The sequence below is a fragment of the Tursiops truncatus genome, chromosome 9 (genome assembly GCF_011762595.2).
Source record: "Tursiops truncatus isolate mTurTru1 chromosome 9, mTurTru1.mat.Y, whole genome shotgun sequence".
In the NCBI taxonomy this organism is placed as follows: Eukaryota; Metazoa; Chordata; class Mammalia; order Artiodactyla; family Delphinidae; genus Tursiops; species Tursiops truncatus.
In genome coordinates this window covers 25,619,731-25,644,348 of record NC_047042.1, presented here as the reverse complement: position 1 = coordinate 25,644,348, position 24,618 = coordinate 25,619,731, and the positions used below count along the sequence as shown (strand labels likewise).

Below are 24,618 nucleotides of genomic sequence, written 5' to 3'. Positions count from 1 at the left end.
TAAGCTGAAGGAATTTGAGAAAGAACATATGTAAAAAGGACCCTCTGACCTTCCTCTGAAGGAGATCATAAGACCCTTATGTGAGGGGTGCCTTTTCTTTACCCAGAGAAATTGTTCATCCCCATCTCCAAGACGTCAAGAGGAATTAGACTGAAAAGGCTTTGCTGTTTCCCCTAATTTACCGCATTAAACTCATACCCCTTTTTGTCCTATCATATTTTCCATGACTTTCCAGTCTTCTTCCAACCAAACAGAAACACTCCCAGGTTTAACCACTTCTTCAGGTCTTCATTTTTCTAATGAAGTTTCCAGTGTCACGTGAAACTTACAATAAACGAATTTGTATGCTTTTCTCTTGTCCATCTGTCTTTTGTTAGAGGGGTCTCTGTCAAGAACTTAGAAGGGTAGAGGAAACAGCTCTTTCTCTTCCGTACTTCAGTAACCAGGTAAGAGGCTGTCAAGGTAGCCAAAAAAGAGGAAGTTTCTAGACGGTGAGAAGGGTCACACTGTGTTGAGTAGTGATTAGCAAGGAGAGAAGAGTTAGTAGCAGGGGAGTGGTACTGCTCTCAGAAGTCATCTCTCCCATCTCTGAAGTCTCCTCACATTTGCTACTTAGGCAGTGAATTGTTCCCATAGTATATTTTTTTTCTTCTCCTTAACTGAGATGCTCATTGAAGACCACATTTATAAGGTACAATTTGATCAATATATGTGGATGGCTTGGTGCATTATATTTGGAAAATTTTTAATTGTTATTGAGTAATAAGTAAGCTTTGTTGAAGCCTTGTCTTTTTTTTTCAGTGTTTGTAATATACTTTAATTTGATTTGATTTTTTACTGAAGTATAGTTAATTAACAACGTTGTGCTAGTTTCAGGTATACAGGAGAGTGATTTAGTTTTATATATGCATATATTAAGATTAAGTTATATATATTGTATAATATATATATTCTTTTTCAGATTCTTTTCCATTATAGGTTATTACAAGATATTGAATATAGTTCCCTGTGCTATACAGTGGTTGCTTTTTCATGTTCTTATTAGGTTTCATCTTCCTGCATTTTGTTTTTTAAGATGCATTTTTTTTAAACATCTTTATTGGGGTATAATTGCTTTACAATGGTGTGTTAGTTTCTGCTTTATAACAAAGTGAATCAGTTATACATACACATATATTCCCATATCTCTTCCCTCTTGCGTCTCCCTCTCTCCCATCCTCCCTATCCCACCCCTGCATTTTTTTTTAAACGGGAAACTTTTTTCTGATTATGTTAGTCTATGGACTATCATAGTTCTCTAAATTCAGAAATATATATTAGTAAATGTTCCCTTCTGCATCCCTACATTCATGGGTAATCTCCTGCTAATTATTAGCATGGTGAAGTAAATTAAGGAAGCTATTATTGGGTGTATATGTTAATAGAGTAATAATTGGATACCAGTGGGTAAGAATTAAGTAGGAAATGTCCAGGTGAGTTCAGAGACGTTTCCTTAAAGAAAAAAATAGGAAAATGCTGAGGAGCTTACAATCAATTGCTTATTTGACACCAAATGGCTTTTTAAAATTAATCTCATCTGGTCACAAAAAGTGGATAAGCAGTAAAATCTACATTTGAGCTGATACAAATTGTCAGAAGAGAAATAAATATTGACACGTTTCACATTTGAGGTAGATTAGATAAATGTTTGATTTTTGAACATTCATTTCAAACAACAAAATTGAAATAACCTAAAATTTTCATGAAAATTGTGCTGACATTCCAAATCAGTTATGCCATCATTTTGAAAATGGTCAAGATGGGAAAGGGAGGTAGGAAGATGGGATTCCACGTAAAATTCGTCCGAAATATTTTTCTAAGAGGATTTGAACAACACACTTAGGATTTCAGGGATGCCCATTCTATGTATAATGTATCTATCTGCAAACGTGTTACGGCAAGCATCACTTGACTGACACACCTGCCTACTGTCCTACCTACAGTGAGCTGTCTGAGATGTCATGGGAGTTGCCTCTAACCGGGACCTGATACCCAATGCCCTGACACCGCTGCCTTTTCAGAGCTTGGACTGCGGCTCTTCACTTGGCTCCGCAGGCCCAGGGCACCTTGAACACCTGGCAAGACAGTAAGTTGGCAGATTCCTGCCTCTGAAAGATTTGCAATTTTCAAGTGAGAGCTGCATTTCTCAGTTTTACTTTTTTGTTCAGGGATTGGTTTGCTTATTTGTTCACTTATTCATTCACACATTTACGTTTATCGGCCAATATTTGTACAATTACGTTTTGTTTCTTCACTTGAATAAATAATTATTTTCTCCGTGATGACTAAGGAGCAAGCTGGTAAATGGTTGTTTTCTCTACAGTCATTTTGCCACAAGGTGGTGGTATAACTCTTTGAAGTTAAAAAAAAAAAACTTGCAAAAAGTGTAATTTCAAGATTTATAAAAACAAATATAACTCATGAGAACGGCTTATTTTTGTTTCATAGTTTAATTTCTCTACAGCTTTAATAACTGTAGAAATTATGTTTCTATTGCAAATGAATTTTTCTTCAATAATATATAAATTCTAAGAATTGAAGTCACTGATAATGATGATGATATGCAGTTATCACAGCTAACATTATCTAAGGCCTTATTTTGTGCCAGGCACTGTGCGAGGTGTTTTACGTACAGTGAGTCAGTGCTTACTGTCCTATCATTACTTGAATACAATCACTGCTACCCTCTTTGCAGATAAGAAAACCAACACTTATATTAAGAGGGATTCCTATTTATCTGGTCTTTTACTACTGTGTCTTATGTTAGGTTTTATAGTTGAATTAGAGCTATGTTTCCTGAGTTAGCAGGACAGTAATCTCCAGGGGGTACATTTTTCCATAAATAATTTTTGCAGAGTCCTAACCTGAAGATTCTAATTCCGAGGGTCTGGAATTGGGCCCTAGTAAACTGTACTTTGAACAAATGTCCCTTATGATTCTTACTGTTAAACAAGTTTAAAAACTATTGATTGATAGTTAGTTGTCTTTGAGTTTAACTGCTTTGCTTAAAAGATGCTTAAAATCACTTATTTCCAGCACGGCATCATTTACCTCAAGATTTTAAAATCAAGATTATAAAATTACAATAATGTTTCATTCAGGCTCTTCAATACCACTTTCACCCTGATTTTGAGGATTTGGGCAAGTGATGTATTATAAAGAGGTGAATGCTTTTGTATTTTATTGTAAAAAAAAAAGTGATATGTAAAGAAAGTATTTTGTGCTCTGTTACAGAAATATCCTGGTGAAATTCATACTATACAATGCAGTAAAAACAGATATCAAATGCTTTATCAGTTTAAAAGCACTGAAAATTCTAATTTATCTTTTAGGGACGCATATAAACTATTAATTCAAATATTATATGGCAATATTGAGTTAGTAAAATCTCTTATAACATAACTGATCCCAACTTTTTAAAAAGCATGTAATATTTCACCTCACAAGCTTTACACTGCTGAAGTTTAAAAATGAACAAAGTACTGAAATCCAGTGACAACAGCTAGCAGAACATTTCCCTTTGCATCTAAAATATTTATAGTGCTCTGTGTATTTAGATTTCTCTTCTCCTAGATATTAGGTATCCGTATTAGGCATCAGTATTTTCATTTTTGCATTTTTTCAGAACAATTTAATTGTTTGCTCTACAGTCATTTTATCACAAGGTGGTGGTATAACCTTCTGTCTTAGATTCCTTGACACTCCCAAAACTTAACTGGATTAAAATTGCTTAGAGAAAAATATCCCATTACCTTTGTAACTATTTTAACAAACTTTAAGAGGTTTAATTAATTATTATGTGTTGCCAATGCACCTATAATTTATACCAATTTGACAAGTGATATTTTCTTAAAATGATAAAGAAAACCTAATGTTTTAAAACTCTTGTGTGCTATACCAAGAGATGACACTAATCACCAGAAAAACTTAAGCTAATTCTGGAACTAGCCAACATTAATGGAGATACTATAATAGGAGTAGTAGGATGAGGTCTCTGAATATTTTTCATTGCCTTGAACTTTACTTTTAGAACTTGGTAGTTTATCTATTTAATGTTTATTCTAAAACTGGATTTTTCCAAATTAATTTTTTCTTTTTTTATATTACTGGTAGCAGCCTTAATCCTAAGTGCCCCATACTGAAACATTTATATAAGTTACTGTGGTAGATACTTGAGTGTACCTTTCAGATGTGGTCTGCAGAGAGCCTCTAGCTATCAGCTCCTTCTGTCTCAGCTGCAGAGAACCACCTATGTGGAGGTTAGGTCCTTCCCAGGGCAGCCCACTTCTACTGACTGAGCAAGATGGCAGTATAACGACCTGGCCATTTGGGCTCTATGCAGAATTTATTTTTATTGACATATAAATGACATATAACTTTGTATTAGTTTTAATCATATAATATAATTATCTGATACCTGTTTATATTGCAAAATGATTAACATGAGTTTAGTTAACATCCATTACAACACATAGTAACAATTTTTTTCCTTGTGATGAGAACTTTTAAGATCTACTCTCTTAGCAACTTCTAAATATACAATACTGTATTGTTAACTGTAGTCACCATGCTGTATATTACATTCCCAGGACTTATTTATCTTACAACTGGAAGTTTGTACCTTTGCACCACCCTGACTCATTTCTCCCATTTTCCCACACACCCTCCTACCCCACACACACACCTGCTCTGGTAATCACAAATCTGTTCTCTGTATCCATGAGTTTACTTTTTTTAATTTTAACTTATTTTTTAAGATTCCACATATAAGTGATATTATAAGTATTTGTCTTTCTCCGAGTGTCTTATTTCACTTACCCTCCAGATCCATCCATGTTGCCACAAATGGCAGGATTCCCTTCATTTTTATGGCTGAATAATATCTCATTGTGTATATACACTATATTTTCTTTATCCATTCATTCATCCATGGACACTTAGTTTGTTTCCATGCCTTGGCTATTGGAAATAATGCTGCAATCTATATGGGGCTGCAGATATCTTTTGGAGACAGTGATTCTGTTTCTGTTAGATAAATACCCAGAAATATAATTGCTAGACCATATGGCAGTTCTCATTTTTATTTTTTGAGGAGCCTCCATACTGTTTTCCACAGTGGCTGCACCAATTTACATTCCCACCAACAATGTACGACGTTTCCCTTTTCTCTACATCCTTGCCAACACTTGTTATTTCTTGTCTTTTTGATAATAGCTATTCTAACATGCATGAAGCGATATCTAATTATGGTTTTGATTTGCATTTCCCTGATGATTAGTGATGTTGAGCATCTTTTCATGTACCTGTTGGCTTTCCGTATGTCTTCTTTGGAAAAATCTCTATTCAGATATTCTGCCCATTTTTAAACTAGATTGTTTCTTGCTTCTTTTTTCTGCTGAGTTGTATGAGTTTAAATACTTTTTAGATATTTACCCCTTAACAGATACATAATTTGCAAATATTTTCTCCCATTCCATAGGTTGCCTTTTCATTTTGTTGATCGTTTCCTGTGCTGTGCAGAAGTCTTTTAGTTTGATATAGTCCTACTTGTTTATTTTTGCTTTTTTGCCTTTCTGTTTAGTGTCAAATCCAAAAAGTCATTGCCACAACTGATATCAAGGAGCTTACCTCCTATGTTTTCTTCTAGGAGTTTTAAGGTTTCAAGTCTTCTGTTCAAGTCTTTAATCTATTTTGGGTTAATTTTTGTGTATGGTGTAAGATAGGGCTTCATTCTCTTGCATGTGGCTGTCTAGTTTTACCAACACAATTTATTGAAGAGATTATCCATTCTCCATTGTATATTCTTGTCTCCTTTGTTGTAAATTAATTGACCATACATATGAGAGTTTACTTTTGGGCTTTTGATTCTGTTCCATTGATCTATGTTTCCATTTCTGTGCCAGTGCCATACTGTTTCAATTACTGTAGCTTTGTAATACGGTTTGAAAACAAGAAGCATGTTGCCTCCAGCTTTGTTCTTCTTTCTTTCTTTCTTTCTTTTTTTTTTTTTTTGTTCTTCTTTCTTAAGATTGTTTTGGCTATTCCAGGTCTTTGTGGTTTTATATATATTTTAGGATTATTTATTCTTGTTCTGTGAAAAATGCCATTGGTATTTTGACAGGAATTGCATTGAATCTGTAGGTTGATTTGGATAGTATGGACATTTTAATATCTATTCTTCCAATCCATGAACCTGGAATATTTTTCCATTTGTTTGTGTCTTCTATTTCTTTCATCAGTGTCTTATAGGTTTCAGTGTACAGATCTTTCACCTCATTGGTTAAGTTTATTCCTAGCTATTTTATTCATTTTGATGTAATTGTCAATGGATTGTTTTCTTAATTTCTCTTCATAATAACTTGTTATTAGCATATAAAAATGCAACTGATTTTTATGTATTGATTCTGTATCCTGCAACTTACTGAATTCATTGATTAGTTCTAACTTTTTTTTGGGTGGAGTCTTTAAGGTTTTCTATATATAATGTCATGTCATCTGCAAATAGAAACAGTTTTATTTCTTCTTTCCTTCCTTCCAAGCCTATACTGAATAAATGTGACAAGACTGGGCATCCTTGTCTTATTCCTGATCTTAGAGAAAAAACTTTATGTTTTTCGCCGTTGAATATGATATTAGCTGCAGGCTTGTCACATATGGCCTTTATTACATTAACGTATGTTCCCTCTATACCCACCTTTTTGAGAGTTTTTTCATAAATAAATGTTGAATTTTGTCAAATACTTTTTCTGTGTTTATTAAAATGATCATATGATTCTTATCCTTCATTTTGTTAATGTAACCACTGATTTGCAGATAGTGAACCATCCTTGAATCCCTGGAATAAATCCCACTTGATCATGGTGTATGGTCTTTTTAATGTATTGTTGACTTAGTTTGCTAATATTTTGTTCAGAATGTTTGCATCCATCTTCATCAGGGATATTGGCCTGTAAATTTCTTTCCTTGTAGTGTCCTTGTCTGGTTTTGGTATCAGGGTAATGGTGGTATCATAGAATGAGTTTGGAAGTGTTGCCTCCTGTTCTCTTTTTTGGGAGAGTTTGAGAAAGATTGGTATTAATTTTTCTTTAAATGTTTGGTAGAATTTACCAGTGAAGCCATCTGGGTGAGGACTACTGTTTGTTGGTAGGTTGGATTATTGATTCAATCTCCTTACTAATAATTGGTCTGTTCAGATTTTCTGTTAATTCATGATTCAGTCTTGGTATGTTCTATGTTTCTAGGAATTTATCCATTTCTTGTAGATAGTCCAATTTGTTAGCATATAATTTTTATAGTAGACTCTTGTGATCCTTTGTATTTCTGAGGTATGAATTGTAACATCTCTTTCATTTCTGATTTTATTTATTTGAATCCTCTCTCTTCTTTTCTTAATGAGTCTGGCTAATGATCTATTTTGTTTATCTTTTCAAAGACCCAGCTCTTAGTTTCACAGATCTTTTCTGTTGCCTTTTTAGTCTCGATTTCATTTATTTCTACTCTGACCTTTGTTATTTTCTTCCTTCTACTAACTTTTGTCTTAGTTTCTCCTTTTTCTAGTTCCTTTAGGTACAAAGTTAGGTTGTTTAATATTTTCTTTTTTCTTCATGTAGGGGTTTATCCTTATAAATTTCCCTCTTAAAACTGCTACTACTCTATCCAGTAAGTTTTGGTATATTGTATTACCATTTTCATTTGTGTCAAATTTTTTTTTTAATTTCTTTTCAACCCACTGGTTGTTCAGTAGCATGCTATTTAATCTCCACATATTTGTGAATTTTCCAGTTTTCTTCTTGTAATTGATTTCTAGTTTCTCACCACTGTTGTTGGAAAAGATACTTGATATGATTTCAATCGTCTTAAGTTTAAGATGTGTTTTGTGGTTTAATACATGATCTATACTGGAGAATGTTCCATGTGTAAATGAGAAGTATGTGTATTCTATTGCTTTTGAATGGATGTTGTGTAAATGCATGTTAAGTCCATCTGGTCTAACATATTGTTTAAATCTAATGTTTTCTTGTTGATTTTCTGTTTGATATTCTATATCTGTCCATTGACAAAAGTGGGGTGTTGAAGTCCCTTACTATTACTGTATTGCTGTCTTTTTTCCCCCTTTGTGTCATTAATATTATATATTTAGGTGCTCTTTTTTGGGGTGCATAAATATTTACAAATGTTACATTCTCTTGTTGGATTGACTGCTTTATAATTATATAATGACCTTCTTTGTCTCTTATTACAATCTTTGTCTTAAAGTCTATCTTGTATTATATATTACCTCAGCTTTCTTTTGGTTTCCATTTGCATGGAATGCCTTTTTCCATCCCTTCACTTTCAGTCCGTGTGTGTCCTTAAAACTGAAGTGACTCTCTCACTTAAGGCAGCATATATAAATTGGGTCCTGTCCATTTACCTTTTATAACTCCCAGTGAGAGCCATTTATCATGGAATAATATATTTAATAATATAAACGCAATTCACTATTAGCATTATTATGAAGAATAAGAAATATCAAAACAATTCCTGGGCTTCCCTGGTGGCGCAGTGGTTCAGAGTCCACCTGCCGATGCAGGGTACACAGGTTCGTGCCCTGGTCCGGGAAGATCCCACATGCCGTGAAGCGGCTGGGCCCGTGAGCCATGGCCGCTGAGTCTGCGTGTCCGGAGCCTGTGCTCCACAATGGGAGAGGCCATAACAGTGAGAGGCCCACATACTGCAAAACAAACAAACAAACAAAAAACAAACAAAAAACCAATTCCTATATTTATTTGGCTATTGTTATTCAAGGAAGTGATTTTTTAAAAAGAAAAGTCTAATCAAATAAGTTATTGTTAAACTCTAGAAGGAAACAAGTGAAGAAATCACTTCTCCATTCACTGTTCTCTCCTTTGCTCACTGTGCTCCGGCAACACTGCCTTTCTTGCAAGCTTTCTAACACGCTGGGGACACTATCCTTGAACCTTTGTTCTGGCTGTTTCTTCTGTGGGTCTAGATGTGGTCAATCCAGGTTGCATCACAGCTCCTGAACAAATCTTGTAAGAATTTCTCTCCCTCTCACTGTCTTTCTCTTTTTTCTTTTCTAATTAATTTTTATAATGGGGTATAGCTGATTTTCAATGCTGTGTTTCTTCCTTCTGTACATCCACTTGATTCACTTACAGAGAGACATCAATAAATTCTTTTTCAGATTCTTACCAGTCTTATATATTCTTTTCCGGTGACTAGAGTATGCTGACTAAAGTGCTTTGAGCTATAGAGTAGGCCTTGTTGATTACCTATTTGGTGTATGGAATGGTATCTGTGCTAATTTCAACCTCCTGATTTATGCCTCACACCACCCCACCTTTCCCCTTTAGCAGCCATAAGTGTTTTCTAAATGTGTGACTCTGTTTCTGTTTTGTCATTTAGTTCATGTGTAGCCATTTTTAGATTCCAACTATAAGTGATATCTTATGATAAGTCTTTTTTACTGTCTGACTTATGTCACTTAGAATGATCTTACCTAAGTCCACCCGAGTTGCTGAAACTGGCCTTCTTTCATTCATTTCGTGGCTGAGTAATATTCCGTTTTACATAAGTACCACATTTTTTTTTTTTTTTTTTTTTTTTTTTGCTGTACACGGGCCTTTCACTGTTGTGGCCTCTCCTGTTGCGGAGCACAGGCTCCAGACGTGCAGGCTCAGTGGCCATGGCTCACGGGCCCAGCCGCTCCACAGCATGTGGGATCCTCCTGGACCGGGGCACGAACCCACTCCCCCTGCATCAGCAGGCAGTCTCCCAACCACTGCGCCACCAGAGAAGCCCAGTACCACATATTCTTAATCCACTTTTTCCTTCCAAGGTCATTTACGTTGTTTGCAAGTCGAGGCTCTTGTAAACAGAGCAGCACTAAAGGTTGGGGTGCCTGTGTCCTGTAGATTTTTGATTTCCCAAGAAATATGCCCATGGGCTTATATACTCTGTAGCTCTGTTTTTTAGACTTTTAAGGAAACACAATACACTTCTCCAGAATAGCCTTGGCAATTTACATCCCCACCATCAGCGTAACAGGGCCCTCTTTTCTCCACCCCCTGTCCTGCATTTCTGGTTTTTACACTTTGTGAGGATGGCCCTTCTGAATGATGCGAAGTGATACCTCTTTATAGTGTTAATTTGCATTGCCTGCTTGTTTGGTTGGCCAAAAAGGGCGTATGCGTTCGTCCTGAATATATTCAGGACGAACGCATACGCCCTTTTTGGCCAACTGCATCATTGGCAAAGTTCAGCCGCTTTTCATGTGCTTTAATGACGAGTCCATTCTACCTCTTGAAATCCCTTTCCTGCAATTGTGCCTTGATTACAAGTCCTTTTCGATGACTTACCTCAAGACATTTTTCAATGATAGGTATCATTTACAAACCTGCTGGTTTGTGAATTGCAGTGCCCCTGAGCTCCATTTTTCAACTTGTATTTTTGGGAACGGGCCACAAAACAGGAGGATTGCTTCAAGCCCTATTCTGGTTCCAGGGGTAAAGTGAGCCTTTGGTCAGTTCCTCTTCCTGATTGGAAATTAGCGTGGCATGTGCCTGTCCAAACACCTAGGGCTTGTCTCTCATTGGTTCCCCCTCTTCCGCTTCATCCTCCAGACAACTTCCAAACTGTGTGAAACAGGGTGTTGAAGGTGCTGACTTCCCCAAGTGGGGAGATTGTTAGGAAAGAGGCTGCAGGGGGAACCCGAGCACCTGGAGATGAGGAGATGAGGTGCCTTTTCCAAACACTTCCTTATCAGACGGTGTACCATCCTCTGGGTGTGACAGGCATGTTTTAGGTGTAGGAAGGGTCCCCTCCAAGTAAGGGGAACACCAGGGACCTTTCCAAAGTAGTGTCTCCCCGAACCCTAAAACTGGGGATGTTTTAAGCTATGGGTACTTGCACGTTCATGAAGGGCCTTGGACAGTAGGCAGAGTCCAAGCTTTAGATGATTGAAGTCTTGAGTGTCAGAAGCGGTCATCATCGGTCTCCCTTAGGTTCCATTTTATCTGGCGTTTATAGATGATGTACATATAGATATCTATTCATTTTCAGATTCTTTCCTCTTATAGGTTATTACAAAATGTTGTGTGTAGTTCCCTGTGCTATACAGTAGGTCCTTGTTTATTATCTATTTTATATATAGCAGTGTGTATATGTTAATCCCAAACTCTTAATTTATTCCTCCCCCCGCCTTTCCCGTTTGGTAACAATAAGTTGTAGGATTTTATATTCCTCAGAAATGGGGGAGTTGAAAGAGGGGTGTCATTTTCAATAGAAAATTATTCAAAAGAAGATTGAAGCTTCAGCCCAGATTATTAGATGTACATCCTTGGAAAAAAATCACTTAGTTTCTCTAAACTTGACCTGACAAATAAGACGAAAGCCCTTCACTGAACTTGCTTATAATAAAGTGATGGAAATATCAAATGGAAGTGTCAGAAACATCTTATTTTACCCGAGCCTTATACACTGCTCTCCGTTAATTACAGTTTGGCTCACACATCTGTTCATTGAAGTTACAATGTTCTCAAATTCCGTCACTGATCCTCCAGAATGGGTCTCAACAAGGGTCCCCCTGCCCAGTGTCACTGGAGCTAACAGAACGAGACTGAGTTTGGTTCAGAAGCAAAGGAAAACTTTATTATTATTATTTTTGCGGTACGCGGGCCTCTCACCGCTGTGGCCTCTCCCGTTGCGGAGCACAGGCTCCGGACGCGCAGGCTCAACGGCCATGGCTCACGGGCCCAGCCGCTCCGCGGCATGTGGGATCTTCCGGGAACGGGGGCACGAACCCACGTTCCCTGCTTCAGCAGGCGGACTCCCAACCACTGCGCCACCAGGGAAATCCGGAAAACTTGATACTTTAATCAGAGAATCGAGAGGTGAGAGCGTGCGCTCCCCTGCGGGCTGTGGGCCGGGCTGCTGTGTAGGGATCCCGGCGGCGTCAGCGGGAGGGTGGGGGCGGAGCTCTCGAGGTCCGGCTTGGCTGCAGCTCAGGCTCTATGTCGCCGAGTCTGCACCGGGTCCCGCGAGCTGAGGTGTCACCCCAGCCATTTTGCACTAGGAAATCTGGTCTGAAGTGCCGGGTGTGGGACCTCTGCATGTGGAAAGCTAGGAGCAAGTGAAATTAGACAAAGCACAAAGGAAAAAAAGGTTAGACTTTATTTTATTGCCCAGATTCTATTTTTATCTCCTAGGAATTTTTCATGGTTCTGCGGGTGACAAACCCCTCCTCTGCCTTTTGTCCCGTTCCTCATTGTTGGGGCGCTGAGGGTGCAGACCCCTCTTCTGTAACTGCTTCGTGCTGAGTTCGGAGTCCTCATACCCAGGGGGGAGGGGCAGAACTTCTCCCCAGCAGCCTACAGGTGAGGTTGATTGTCCCCAGGCCTCCTGCCTCACCTCTCGTCCACCTGAGCACCAGCATTGGAAGTGTTACAGATTCTAAGGACCTTTAAGGGTCCAGGAAAGAGATGCGCAGAGACGCTGGGGGAGCCGGTTTTACCCCGCCTCACATTTGTTTGGCCACCTTAGGCTGACGGTTTCTGCCAGCCTAGATGCTCTGACCAGTAGTCTGCACTTTCTTCAATTAGGCCCCTGAATTAACGTACAAACAGCACCAGGTGTCAGAGCCCAGCCCGTTCAACTCCCAGACAGTCCAGGCCCGGTGGTGATCCAGGACCATGACGGCCACTGAGTCAACGGCCTTTTGAAGTAGCCAGGAGTCCAGCCGGTCTCATTGGCCACCGTCACCGCGGTGTCTGTAGGCTTTTCTATGGTGACAGCGTGATATACGGTTCCCCTGCCAAGCTTATTAGCTACCCTCTGGGTGCAGTAAGTCCTGCAAGCAGTAGTCTGCTCTTTTGGGGCACACTCTTGTTGTTTTCTGAGAGAAGCTCCAGCTCAAGTGATGGTCACACGAGACGTCATGGGGGCCCGTTGCCCCCGGTTGTCTCTCTGGAGGTTGGAGTTGGAGGGCGTCCTCACTCGAGGTCAGCGTGCCCACGGAGCGACCCCTGCAACTTCAGGGCATGGTGGGTGGTTAGGATAACCACATGGGGTCCTTTTCCCTTAGGAGGAAGCTGGATTTGCGGGCTGCTGAGTTCCATGTTCTTAGATACCCCCAGTACCCTGACCGGATGGGGCGGCGGGCCAAGCCATTGGTGACCGTAGTTTCTCCTCCCTGGAGGGCATTCTTGTGCTGTTCCATTTCAAGTGGTCCCAGTTTTTGCACTAATACTCCAAGGGCGATTCACCTTCTATGGGAATGTAAAGGTCAAAGGGTTTAGCTAAATTAGGGAGTTCCAGGGCAAGGGTCTGAATTGACTGCTCTTTCCATTATTGAAAGGCCGCTTCTGGATTCTATTCGAAACGATCATCATCTTTTCCTTTCAGTGTTTCCTATAGAGGCCCAGCTATTAGACTGTAGTTAGGGATCCAGATGCAGCAATCCCCGGCCTCCCCAGGAACCCCTAAGCTGTCTTCTAGTTTTAGAAGGGGTAAGGCTGCAAATGGCTTCTTCCCTTTCCTGGGATGGGCTTCTCCGACCTTCTGTGAGAATGAAGCCCAGGCAGGTCACCTTAGTCTGTGATATTTCAGCCTTTTTCTTGGACACCTTCTATCTTTTATTGGCTAGGTAGCTCAGAGACCTCCTTAGTAGGGCTGGCGATCAGAATGTCATCTGCATATTGAAGGAAGTTTCCCTTCTCCAGAGGTAGATCTTTCAGGTCTTTAGCTGAAGTTTCCCCCAAAGATGGTGGGGGAATTTTTGAACCCTTGGGGCAGGATGGTCCAGCAGTATTGTTTTCCCTGTATGTTGAGTCCTGCCACTCAAAAGCCAAAATTTGTTGGGACTCTGGGACTTATGGAATACAGAAGAAGGCATTTTTTTAAGTCTAATACAGAATACTAGGTCCTGGTGGATGGTAGAATGACCAGCAGGATGTAGGAATTAGGAACTACTGGATGTATATCCTCAGTGGCTTCACTGACTATCCTGACGTCCTTTACCAGGTACCCAGCAGCCCACGGGGCTCTCATGGGCAGGCCCCTCCCAGGATATGGAGCTCGCCTGAGCACATACCCAGCAGCCCACGGGGATCTCATGGGCAGGGCCCTCCCAGGATATGGAGCTGCCCTGGGCAGGTACCCCGGCAGGGCTGGGCACACAGGAACCGTGCACATAGCCCTCATTGCAGAGCACCCCCAGCTCACCTGTCGCTCAGAGCTGACACAGAGCACCTCAGAGCAGGACTTGAGCTAACAAACAGCAGCTCAGACAGGTCTGTGACCCTGATCTACAGTCTGTGCGGCCTCCCTCCACCTGGTCTTCCAGAGGCTTCCACTGCAGCCGGAACGCCAGGCCTCTGTCTCCACCCACCACCCCTCCCCTCCCTGACTCCTGGGTTCCTCTCATTAGGAGAGGGTCTTCTTGAAGTTGTCTCCTACTCATGGGCCAGATAAAATGATTAGAAAACAAGCCAGAGCTGCAGCCCCTTGTCTATCCTGACTCTCAGGAGCCCACACCTGTTCCTTGGACCTCGCCGGTTCATCAACGTCCATTTTCTGCAGCTGTGAGCCCCTGAGGGTCGAGGGTTGGCTGACCTAGGCAGCCTGACACTGCCGGCCAGCCCTCCCCAGGTGTGCCTGGGTTGAGGTCAATATAAACACCGCTCCAGGCAGCAAGAGCCCCTGTAGCTGTGCCTGACGCCATATTCTCTGACCCGTCAGCAGTGTCGGGGCTCGGCTGGTGGGAGGGAGTGAGGGGCCACGGCTTTGTGGGTGGCCCAGTGTGAGTGGGGCTCTGCTGGACTTTCTGCAGGAGTTGCTGGGCTGCCACCTGCTAAACAAGAGGATGTGTCACCCATACCTGCCGCAGGAATTTCTCCCTGGGCATAGGTAAGGAAGGAAAAAAGCAGTGGGGGCCGGGACAGGAGGGGTACCTCAGGCAGGGAAATGGAAAGCTTCCAGAAGAGCGCCCGGGGCCAGGACCGTCCTGGCTGGCCTGCAGGCACCAAGTTGGCCGGCGTGCTCTCGCTGGTGTGGCTCCACGGCCCTTCCTGTAGGCTTTCAAGTCCTTGCACACATTCAGCTGTTTTACCTGGGAAGGGTGGGAACAGTTCAGCAGCAGCTGGCCTGGGGCTCAGCTCACATTTACTGAGAGACGCCTCGGCTCGGTCCCCCAGATTTGCTATGAGAACGCTCCTTGCGGGGTGGGGGGATGCTGGCTGCATGGGAGATGATTCCCCGCCTCTGACCAACTTCAGAATTGTTTACCACTGGAGCAAGTGCCCTGATAGGGTTTTCCTCTGTATAACCAGTAGGTTCTGTTTTTTATTTTTTATTTTTTGGTTCAAGGTAGGCTTTATTCCTCTTTTTTGTATTTATAGATATACGCGTGGAAATAATTCATTCATATAAATAGGTCTATGGGAAGGGAAGAAATTCTTTTTAATTTTATTTTTTTTTAATTTTTGAGTTTTATTTATTTTTTTATACAGCAGGTTCTTATTTGTTACCTATTTTATACATATTAGTGTATATATGTCAATCCCAATGTCTCAGTTCATCCCACCCCCTTCCCCGCCACTTTCCCCCCTTGGTGTCCATATGTTTGTTCTCTACATCTGTGTCTCTATTTCTGCCCTGCAAACTGGTTCATCAGTACCATTTTTCTAGGTTCCACATATATGCGTTAGTATACAATATTTTTTTCTCTTTCTGACGTAGTTCACTCTGTATGACAGTCTCTAAATCCATCCACATCTTTACAAATGTCCCAATTTCGTTCCTTTTTATGGCTGAGTAATATTCCATTGTATATATGTACCACATCTTTATCCATTCATCCATCGATGGGCATTTAGGTTGCTTCCATGACCTGGCTATTGTAAATAGTGCTACAGTGAACACTGGGGTGCGTGTGTCTTTTGGAATTATGGTTTTCTCTGGGTATATTCCCAGTAGTGGGATTGCTGGATCATATGGTAATTCTGTTTTTAGTTTTTCAAGGAACCTCCATACTGTTCTCCATAGTGACTTGGTATGTTCATACAAATTGAATGTATCAATTTACATTCCCACCAATAGTGCAAGAGGGTTCCCTTTTCTCCACACCCTACAGCATTTGCCGTTTGTAAATTTTCTGATGATAACCATTCTAACTGGTGTGAGGTGATACCTCATTGTAGTTTTGATTTGCATTTCTCTAATAATTAGTGATGTTTAACAGCTTTTCATGTGCTTCTTGGCCACCTGTATGTCTTTTTTGGAGAAATGTCTATTTAGGTCTTCTGCCCGTTTTTGGATTGGGTTGTTTGTTTGCTTAATATTGAGCTGCATGAGCTGTTTATATATTTAGAAGATTAATCCTTTGTTGATTCATTTGCAAATATTTTCTCCCATTCTGAGGGTTGTCTTTTCGTCTTGTTTGTAGTTTCCTTTGTTTTGCAAAAGGTTTTACATTTCATTAGGTCCCATTTGTTTATTTTTGTTTTTTATTCCATTACTCCAGGAGGTGGATCAAAAAAGAACTTGCTGTGATTTACGGCAAAGAATCTTCTTCCTATGTTTTCCTCTAAGAGTTTTATAGTGCCTGATCTTACATTTACGTCTCTAATCCATCTGGAGTTTATTTTAATACTTGGTTAAACAAAATACATCTTTTGTAAACAAACCCAGCACAAGGCCAACAAAAAGGAATAAAAGCAAGAAAAACAAAAAGCCTAGGATTGCCCCTTACTGGGCATCAGGGTCAGGACTGCCCCCTTTCTTAAAGGAAGTGGGGCTTTTTGCCCTTGGGCATCAGCATAGGTCCCTGTTCCTAAGCACCAGAATTGGATATGAACAGAGAAACCAGCCCTGAAATGTTTAAGCGTCTTTGCATATATCCCACTGGCTCATGGGGACTCCTTTGAAGTGCCATTTGCACAGGCCCCAGCAGATTGGTGGCGAGGAGTTTCCTTCTCCTCCAGGAAATGGCTTACATCACTGACAGTGCCAGGGACCCAAGGTCCTGCTTGTGACAATCAGCAACGTTGGCTGTAACTTCTGGCTGGTGGTGGTTGGAACGTCTGTGCAGTGGCGAAGAGCTCCCTGTGGTGCCAAGCAGGTCTGGTGTAGAAAATGGTGTGGAAGAGAATGCGGCCACTTGCTGAGAGGGTGTAATGCAGTTGCCACTTGGTGGCCTCTGTTACCCAGCATAAAAAATGGCCTTGTTGGATTGAAGATACATGTGCAGAAAAAGTGCTGGTGTACACATGCACTCCAGTCACAGTGGGGAGAAAGCCTCAGCTTCATCCTGTTAAGCTTGCTCAGGCTGGACATGCAAGTCCCAGGCTGGCTCTGCTATTGGAGAGGTCTGGCCAGTGGGGCAGCTCTCAGACCTGCCGAAAACACTGACTTGTGAGGGCTGGACAGGCCATCCTTGCCTGCCCGCCTGCCCTGAGAAAACCACAGCCCCTGTAGTTACAGGCGGTGTAGTATGACCCTTACTTCTCCTTTTGTTTTCCTAAGTTACAGGGAGAATAGTGGCCTACAACTATTTAAAGAGGTAGGGGGCAGGTCTATTCTCAGTTGATCTGTAAAGGAAGCTACAGAGAGATGACAAAGCGTAATGCACATGTCCACCCAATGTGAGGGCTCTGCTTCTTGTCACTATAGTGACTCCAAGCCTAGGATTTCTACCCATTCTAGCTGCTCCAAGTTTCTGAAGGCTTATCTTCCCAATACTTTCCTTGCCCAACTCTGTCTCAAACTAGTAGAATTTGATGTCAAAGGCAGTCTTATTTTTTTCCTGATTTTTGCCAGAGTGGGTCAGCTGGAAAAACTGCCCTTTTGACTATCTTGTGCCCCAAAGCCTCCTAAACCAGTGCAATGCAGTGAAGTGGGAGGGATGATGATGGAGTGAGGCGGACAAGCTGCCCATGCCTTCCCCAGCCTGGTTCTGGCCACATCCTCTTAGGTATCTAGCTCACCCTGTCACACTAGACTGTTGCAGGATTCAACCACCCGGCATGGAATATTAGAGAACTTTTCATTATAAAACTCCAAGGATGGCCATAAACCACTCTTAAAAATGGGGTAAGGGCTGCTTTAAGTGTTGGAGACAGCATGCTGTACTGCTGCTGCAGTTTTGGAGATGGTTTCCTATGAGGCCTTTTTGCTCTAAGTCCTTCAAACCCGTCAACATGGGCTTTGCCTGTACTGTGTCTTCAGATCCACTGGTTGCCAGGAAAGGGGAATTGAAGGCAACATCTCCAGGTGAGTCAGAGTAGCAGTGAACTCCAGCAGAGCCTCTGCCAAGTCCTCAGAGAAATGGGGAAATAAGCTAAAACCCACCTTTCTTTCTCCTCTCTTAAATAAAACAAAAGTCATAATTTGCCCTAAGCACACAGAGCTCCCACTTTCCTTTCCCAGAACAAGTAACACTGGTTGGTTCTGTAACAGTCTACACGTCTGTCCTACTGCACTGTCAAACCTGAGGGGGAAAACATGTTGAGATGTTTGGGGACGTGGCAAGGGCAGACCCACTGTAGAGGCCACAGCACATCACAGAGGATTTCGGGGTTTGAGGTGAGGGAAGGCTGGGTAGAACTGTGTTACACATCAGCCCTCCAACTCTGATGGGCCTCCACCTCTTCTGGTACCACCAGCAGGAGTTCACAGTTCTTTCCTCGCAAAAGATGTTTTAGAAATTTCCTGAGCTCGCCCTTGCCTCCAATCCATTCGGGAGTCTTCAGTTTGGAGTCGAGGTTGTAATAGGCACCTCCCACCTCTCGAACACAGATCCAGTGCTGCCTTTTGAGTGGCAACTTCGGTGGACCCCAACACAGGCTGGAGGGCAGATTCATGATGAAGCCCATAACGTTAGTGAGAGCAATGGCTCCGACATCCTTGAGCTTGTCCCACCAAACGGCTTCACAGTCTTTGGTTTGAAGTGCTGCCATAATGACGTTCACATCGTAGTTCCCATTTCCCAGCATGCTCTTCTTGTGGGGGGTTATCATCATGGTGCTTGGAGACAACCTCTGGAAAATCTCTTGCAGCGTGTCCCGGGTGAAGGCATTGCTGTCCTGGAAGACGTTATTGAGGGCGTGCAGAGCACAAAGCTCCCTGCGCTGTTTCTCATGGTAGATTTGTAGGGGTGCAGCCTGGGGCAGCTCCAATGATTCGGATTTGGCCTTGTCTCCTTTCCATGGCACGCAACTCATGTTTTTCGCTTTAGGTTCCAGAGAGGGCTAAAAACACCCCACTCTTCCCTCCTGAGGAGGAATGTAAGCTTCTCAGTTTTTGCAGGATTCCTGAGGTCTACCTTATTTTCTGGTGTCCATGATTTATGCTTTGTCACGGGGAGAAAAGGCTGTAATCAAAAGGAACACTAATCCCCCTCTTCTCAAAACAAAGATAACTTTTGGATTTAGTGTATTTTGCCACCACTGTCGAAGTGCAGAAGTTAAAAAAAATCATAAAAAATCTAAGACCTTGTTTTCCTTCTTCCACCCTCCTCTTCTACCCCTTCCAAAAAAACCCCACGATTTTCTTGCTGTATTTTCCTTTCTGCAAATGCCAAATAGGCCTCAAGGCAGGAGGACCGAACGGAGTCGGTCACATCGCTCCTTTTCTTCCATTTCTTTGGTACCACAATACCACTGACTCAGCAGACAAGGCCTAGGTGGCGGATAAAATGCAAATTTCGAGCAGCTAGCGAGGGCCGGCCAGCGTGGGATCGCGGGCCCTGCTGGGGCGTCGGGAGAGGCTCTCCATCCTCTCGGGTGCGGTGGGACCCCGCGGGGCCGAGGACGGCGCAGCTCCCTCGGAAAGCACGGACTCTCACCCTCTCGCCGCGGCCCGCTGCAGGCCGCCACCTGGGCCGCGCTCGGGCGGGCGAGCGAGCGCGCGCACCTGAGCCCGATGTCAGCGGCCCCAGCCCGGCGCCGTGCTCCGAAAACGCCCTCCTTCGCCGTCCCAGCCCCCGCGCCGCCACGGCATCCCCTCTGATGTCGGCCTGACGTCAGCGGCGCCGGCTTTGGGGCCGCGGCCCCCGTGCGTCTGTTGCGCCCGTGCAGGCTGCGTTGGGCCCCCTGGCGGTGTGGGGTGGGTAGCCCGGCGGCGGCTGTAGCGGCAACTCGCCCGCAGGTATAGATAGTGCCCGGCTCCTCAGCTGGTGCCCGGATCCTCTGCTCTCTCCCTCCGGGGCTGGGCAGGGCGGACGGAGTCCCGCCCCGATGCCTGTCCCACCCCTCTCCTCCCCCGGGGCGTCGGCTCAGTTCCCAGTCTATTTTTTCCGATATGAGTGTTGCTACTCCAGCTTTCTTTTGATTTCCATTTGCATGGAATATCTTTCTCTATCCCCTCACTTTCAGTATGTATGTGTCCCTACGTCTGAAGTGGGTCTCTTCTAGACAGCATATATATGGGTCTTCTTTTTGTATCCATCCAGCGAGCCTATGTCTTTTGGTTGGAGCATTTAATCCATTCACGTTTAAGGTAATTATCCATATGTATGTTCCTATTACCATTTTCTTAATTGTTATGGGTTTCTTTTTGTAGGTCATTTTCTTCTCTTGTGTTTCCTACTTAGAGAAGTTCCTTTAGCATTTGTTGTAGAGCTGGTTTGGTGGTGCTGAATTTTCTTGTTTTTGCTTGTCTGTAAAATTTTGATTTCTCCATCGAATCTGAATGAGATCCTTGCTGGGTAGAGTAGTCTTGGTTGTAGGTTCTTCCCTTTCATCACTTTAAATATATCATGCTACTCCCTTCTGGCTTGTAGAGTTTCTGCTGAGAAATCAGCTGTTAACCTAATGGGAGTTCCCTTGTATGTTATTTGTCGTTTTTCCCTTGTTGCTTTCAATAATTTTTCTTTGTCTTTAATTTTTGTCAATTTGATTACTATGTGTCTCGGTATGTTTCTCCTTGGATTTATCCTGCCTGAGACTCTCTGTGCTTCCTGGACTTGGGTGGCTGTTTCCTTTCCCATGTTAGGTAAGTTTTCAACTATAATCGCTTCAAATATTTTTTCATGTCCTTCCTCTCTCTCTTATCCTTCTGGGACCCCTATAATGGGAATGTTGTTGGATTTAATGTTGTCCCAGAGGTCTCTTAGGCTGTCTTAATTTCTTTTCATTCTTTTTTCTTTATTCTCTTCTGCATCGGTGAATTCCACGATTCTGTCTTCCTGGTCACTTATCCGTTCTTCTGCCTCAGTAATTCTGCTATTGATTCCATCTAGTGTAATTTTCATTTCACTTATTGTATTGTTCATCTCTGTTTGTTTGTTCTTTAATAATTCTTCTAGGTCTTTGTTAAACATTTCTTGCATCTTCTTGATCTTTGCCTCTATTCTTTTTCCAAAGTCCTGGATCATCTTCACTGTCATTATTCAAGGTTGCCTATCTCCACCTCATTTAGTTGTTTTTCTGGGGTTTTATCTTGTTCCTTCATCTGGTACAAAGTCCTCTGCCTTTTCATTTTGTCTGTCTTTCTGTGAATGTGTTTTTGTTCCACAGGCTGCAGGATTGTAGTTCTTCTTGCTTCTGCTGTCTGCCCTCTGGTGGATGAGGCTATCTAAGAGGCTTGTGCAAGCTTCCTGATGGGAGGGACTGGTGGTGGGAAGAGCTGGGTGTTGCTCTGGTGGGCAGAGCTCAAAAAAACTTACTCTGCTTGTCTGCTGATGTGTGGGGCTGGGTTCCCTCCCTGTTGGTTGTTTGGCCTGAAGTGATCCAGCACTGGAGCTTACCTGGCTCTTTGGTGGGTCTAATGGCAGACACTGGGAGGGCTCACTCCAAGGGGTACTTCCCAGAACTTCTACTGCCAGTGTCCTTGGCCCCACGGTGAGCCACAGCCACCCCCTGCTCCAGGGGGGTAGGAGACCCTCTAACACTAGCAGGTAGGTCTGGTTCAGTCTCCTATGGGGTCACTGCTCCTTCCCCTGGGTCCTGATATGCACACTACTTTGTGTGTGCCCTCCAAGAGTGGAGTCTCTGTTTCCCCCAGTCCTGTCAGAGTCCTGCAATCAAATCCCACTAGCTTCTAAGTCTGCTCTAGGAATTCCTCCTCCCGTGGCCAGAACCCCAGGGCGGGAAGCGTGATGTAGGGCTCAGAACCTTCACTCCAGTGGGTGGACTTCTGTGGTGTAAGTGTTCTCCAGTTTGTGAGTCACCCACCCAGCAGTTACGGGATTTGATTTGATTGTGATTGAGCCCCTCCTACCGTCTCATTGTGGCTTCTCCTTTGTCTTTGGATGTGGGGTATTTTTTTGGTGAGTTCCAGTGTCTTCCTTTCGATGATTGTTCAGCAGTTAGTTGTGATTCCAGTGCTCTCGCAAGAGGGAGTGAGCGCACGTCCTTCTACTCTGCCATCTTGAACCAATCTCCACTGGTGAGTTCTTAATTAGCAGTGTGAATGGTATTGTTAAAGGTCCTGAATCAGGATTGAAATACCCCCCACACATAAAGGTGTAAGAACCTGGGGAGGCCACGTGCAGACAGCACCCTTAGGGCTTCCGACTTGACCCCTCAACACTCTGGTGTCCAGCCACTGCTTTAGGATTTCTGGGGGCCCAATGCTGACTTTAAGGGTTCCATAATCCAGCCTCTGTCTGCCTTTAGTGAGACCCACATTTCCAGGATCCTACAGAGCAAGGTCTGTGTGACTGTTCTGTGGCTTCTCTAACAAATGACCACAAGCTGAGTGGTTTAAAACAACAGGAATTCATTCTCCCCCAGTCCTGGAGATGAGACATCTGAGATCAAGGTGTTGTAGGACTGAAGTCCCTCCAGAGGTTCCAGGATAGGGTTTTTCTTGCCTTATCCAGATTCTGGGGGCTCCATGCATCCCCAGGCTTTTGGCTGTATCCCTCCCATCTCTGCCTCTGTCTTCACGTGGCTTCTCCTGTGTGTGGGTCTCTCCTCTTTTGTCTCTTGTGAGGATGCTATCATTGGATTGGGGGCCACCCTAACCCAAAATGACCTCACCTCGAGATCCTTAACTACATATATGAAGACCCTTTTCCGACATATGGTCCTGTTCACGTGTTCTGGGGGGACACATCTTTTGGGGTCACCATTCAACCCATTATCTGTGTATAAAATAACCCTAATTTTAGGAGATTACCAAGATCTCAAACAGATTGGCACAGACAACAGCCATGTGGGTGGGGGTCTGGTGATGATGAGGACTCTAGAATCACCTGGAAAGGGTCAAGGCCTGGCTTCATCAGAAAGTGAGCTCTTCCACCATGGGGCCCGTGGAAACAGCCACTCCTCTATTTCCGTGGAAAGAGACACAGTGCCAAGTCCAGAAGTGGTTACATTGCAAAGCTGGCTCTTCTGGGATTTCCTCATCAATAGCATTATGTAATCAATAACTACTGGCTTGCAGAAATCGCTTTCTGGTACATGATGACAGCACTGTCACTTTAGGTGCAGCAAGCCTAGAGTAGGAATGTTTGAAGGAGAAGAGTTTGAGAGATTGTGAAGCTTGTTTGTTCAGGAAACTGAGCAGATTTTTCAAGGTTGTCAAAGAAACTTCTCTCTTAAACTGAAGGCAGGGCTGAGAGAGCTGAACTCCAGGGATCTTTTAAAGGGGCGGCTCTGAAGCACCATCACCTAAGTGGTGGTCTCAGCATGAGCTGGGGTTTGTGAAAAGTGTGATGAGATTAAGCCTGACTTTATGTGACAGGTGGGGAGGGGTTTGCAAAGCACCTTGGCTTTTAGAGTAAAGGTTTGTTGCTGGAACAAAGTGTGTCCCAAAAATGGGCTGAGGCTGAAAATGCCTCTGTCCCCCTCCTTGTGAAAGTCCAGGGAAGGTGGGTGTCGGGGCCCAGGCTTTTTTCCCCTTGTTTCTCCTCCCTGCTTCCAGGTGAGGGCTCTAACCAGCAGGGTGGGGTGACCACGGGGGCATCATTCCCTCCATCCTAGGATGCAGGCTGGCCAAGCCCCTCACCACCTCCCCCGCTTCCCCTTGGTAACACAAGACACTGTGTCCCAGCTGCAAGGGGTGGGAAGGCTGGGGGGTGCAGGGTAGCCATAAACAGGAAAAAGGGAAATGGGTTCTGATGGGCAGCTGGGCGGCTCTCCTGTGAGGGTCACCTGGATGCTAGTGTGGTCCTGTGAAGCTTTGATGCTTTGTGGTTCTGGAAATCCTATAGGAGACGGTCCACAGCAGGTGTAACTATTGCTGTCAGTGGAGGTGGTGAAGCCAAAGATCTACAGTCCAGACTAAAGGTGCCGATGTACATACAGGACAAAACCATCTCATGTGAATGTAGTTCAGGCACGTTTAACATGAATGCAGTCGTGTTAATGCCTAACATTTTCTTTCTTGTGACCCTCCTCCGGGACCCCCTCCTCAGTTCCTGAGGCTCCTGTAACTCATGTACAGGGGAATGGAGAGTGAGCTCTGTCCAGTCTGAGCCCTGAGTTATCCTGTGTGTGAGTCTATTTGGGGCTGCCGTAACTAATACCACAGACAGGACAGCTTAAACAACAGACATCTCCCAGTCCTGGTTGCTGTCTGAGATCAAGGTGTTTCTTCTCAGGCTTCTCTCCTTGGCATGTAGACAGCCATCTT

At 43.3% G+C, this 24,618-nt stretch overlaps 1 long non-coding RNA gene and 1 pseudogene across 1 annotated transcript; one reads left to right on the top strand and one right to left on the bottom strand.

The window, feature by feature from the left end:
• Nucleotides 1-374: 374 nt before the first annotated feature.
• On the top strand, nucleotides 375-14,946 carry LOC141279457 (uncharacterized). The gene is made up of 3 exons (XR_012333711.1): nucleotides 375-446; nucleotides 1,983-2,125; nucleotides 14,870-14,946. It is a non-coding gene; the product is annotated as an uncharacterized lncRNA (long non-coding RNA).
• A 3,602-nt stretch (nucleotides 14,947-18,548) lies between these two features.
• Nucleotides 18,549-19,405, bottom strand: LOC117313532 (josephin-1 pseudogene; annotated as a pseudogene).
• Nucleotides 19,406-24,618: the final 5,213 nt, after the last annotated feature.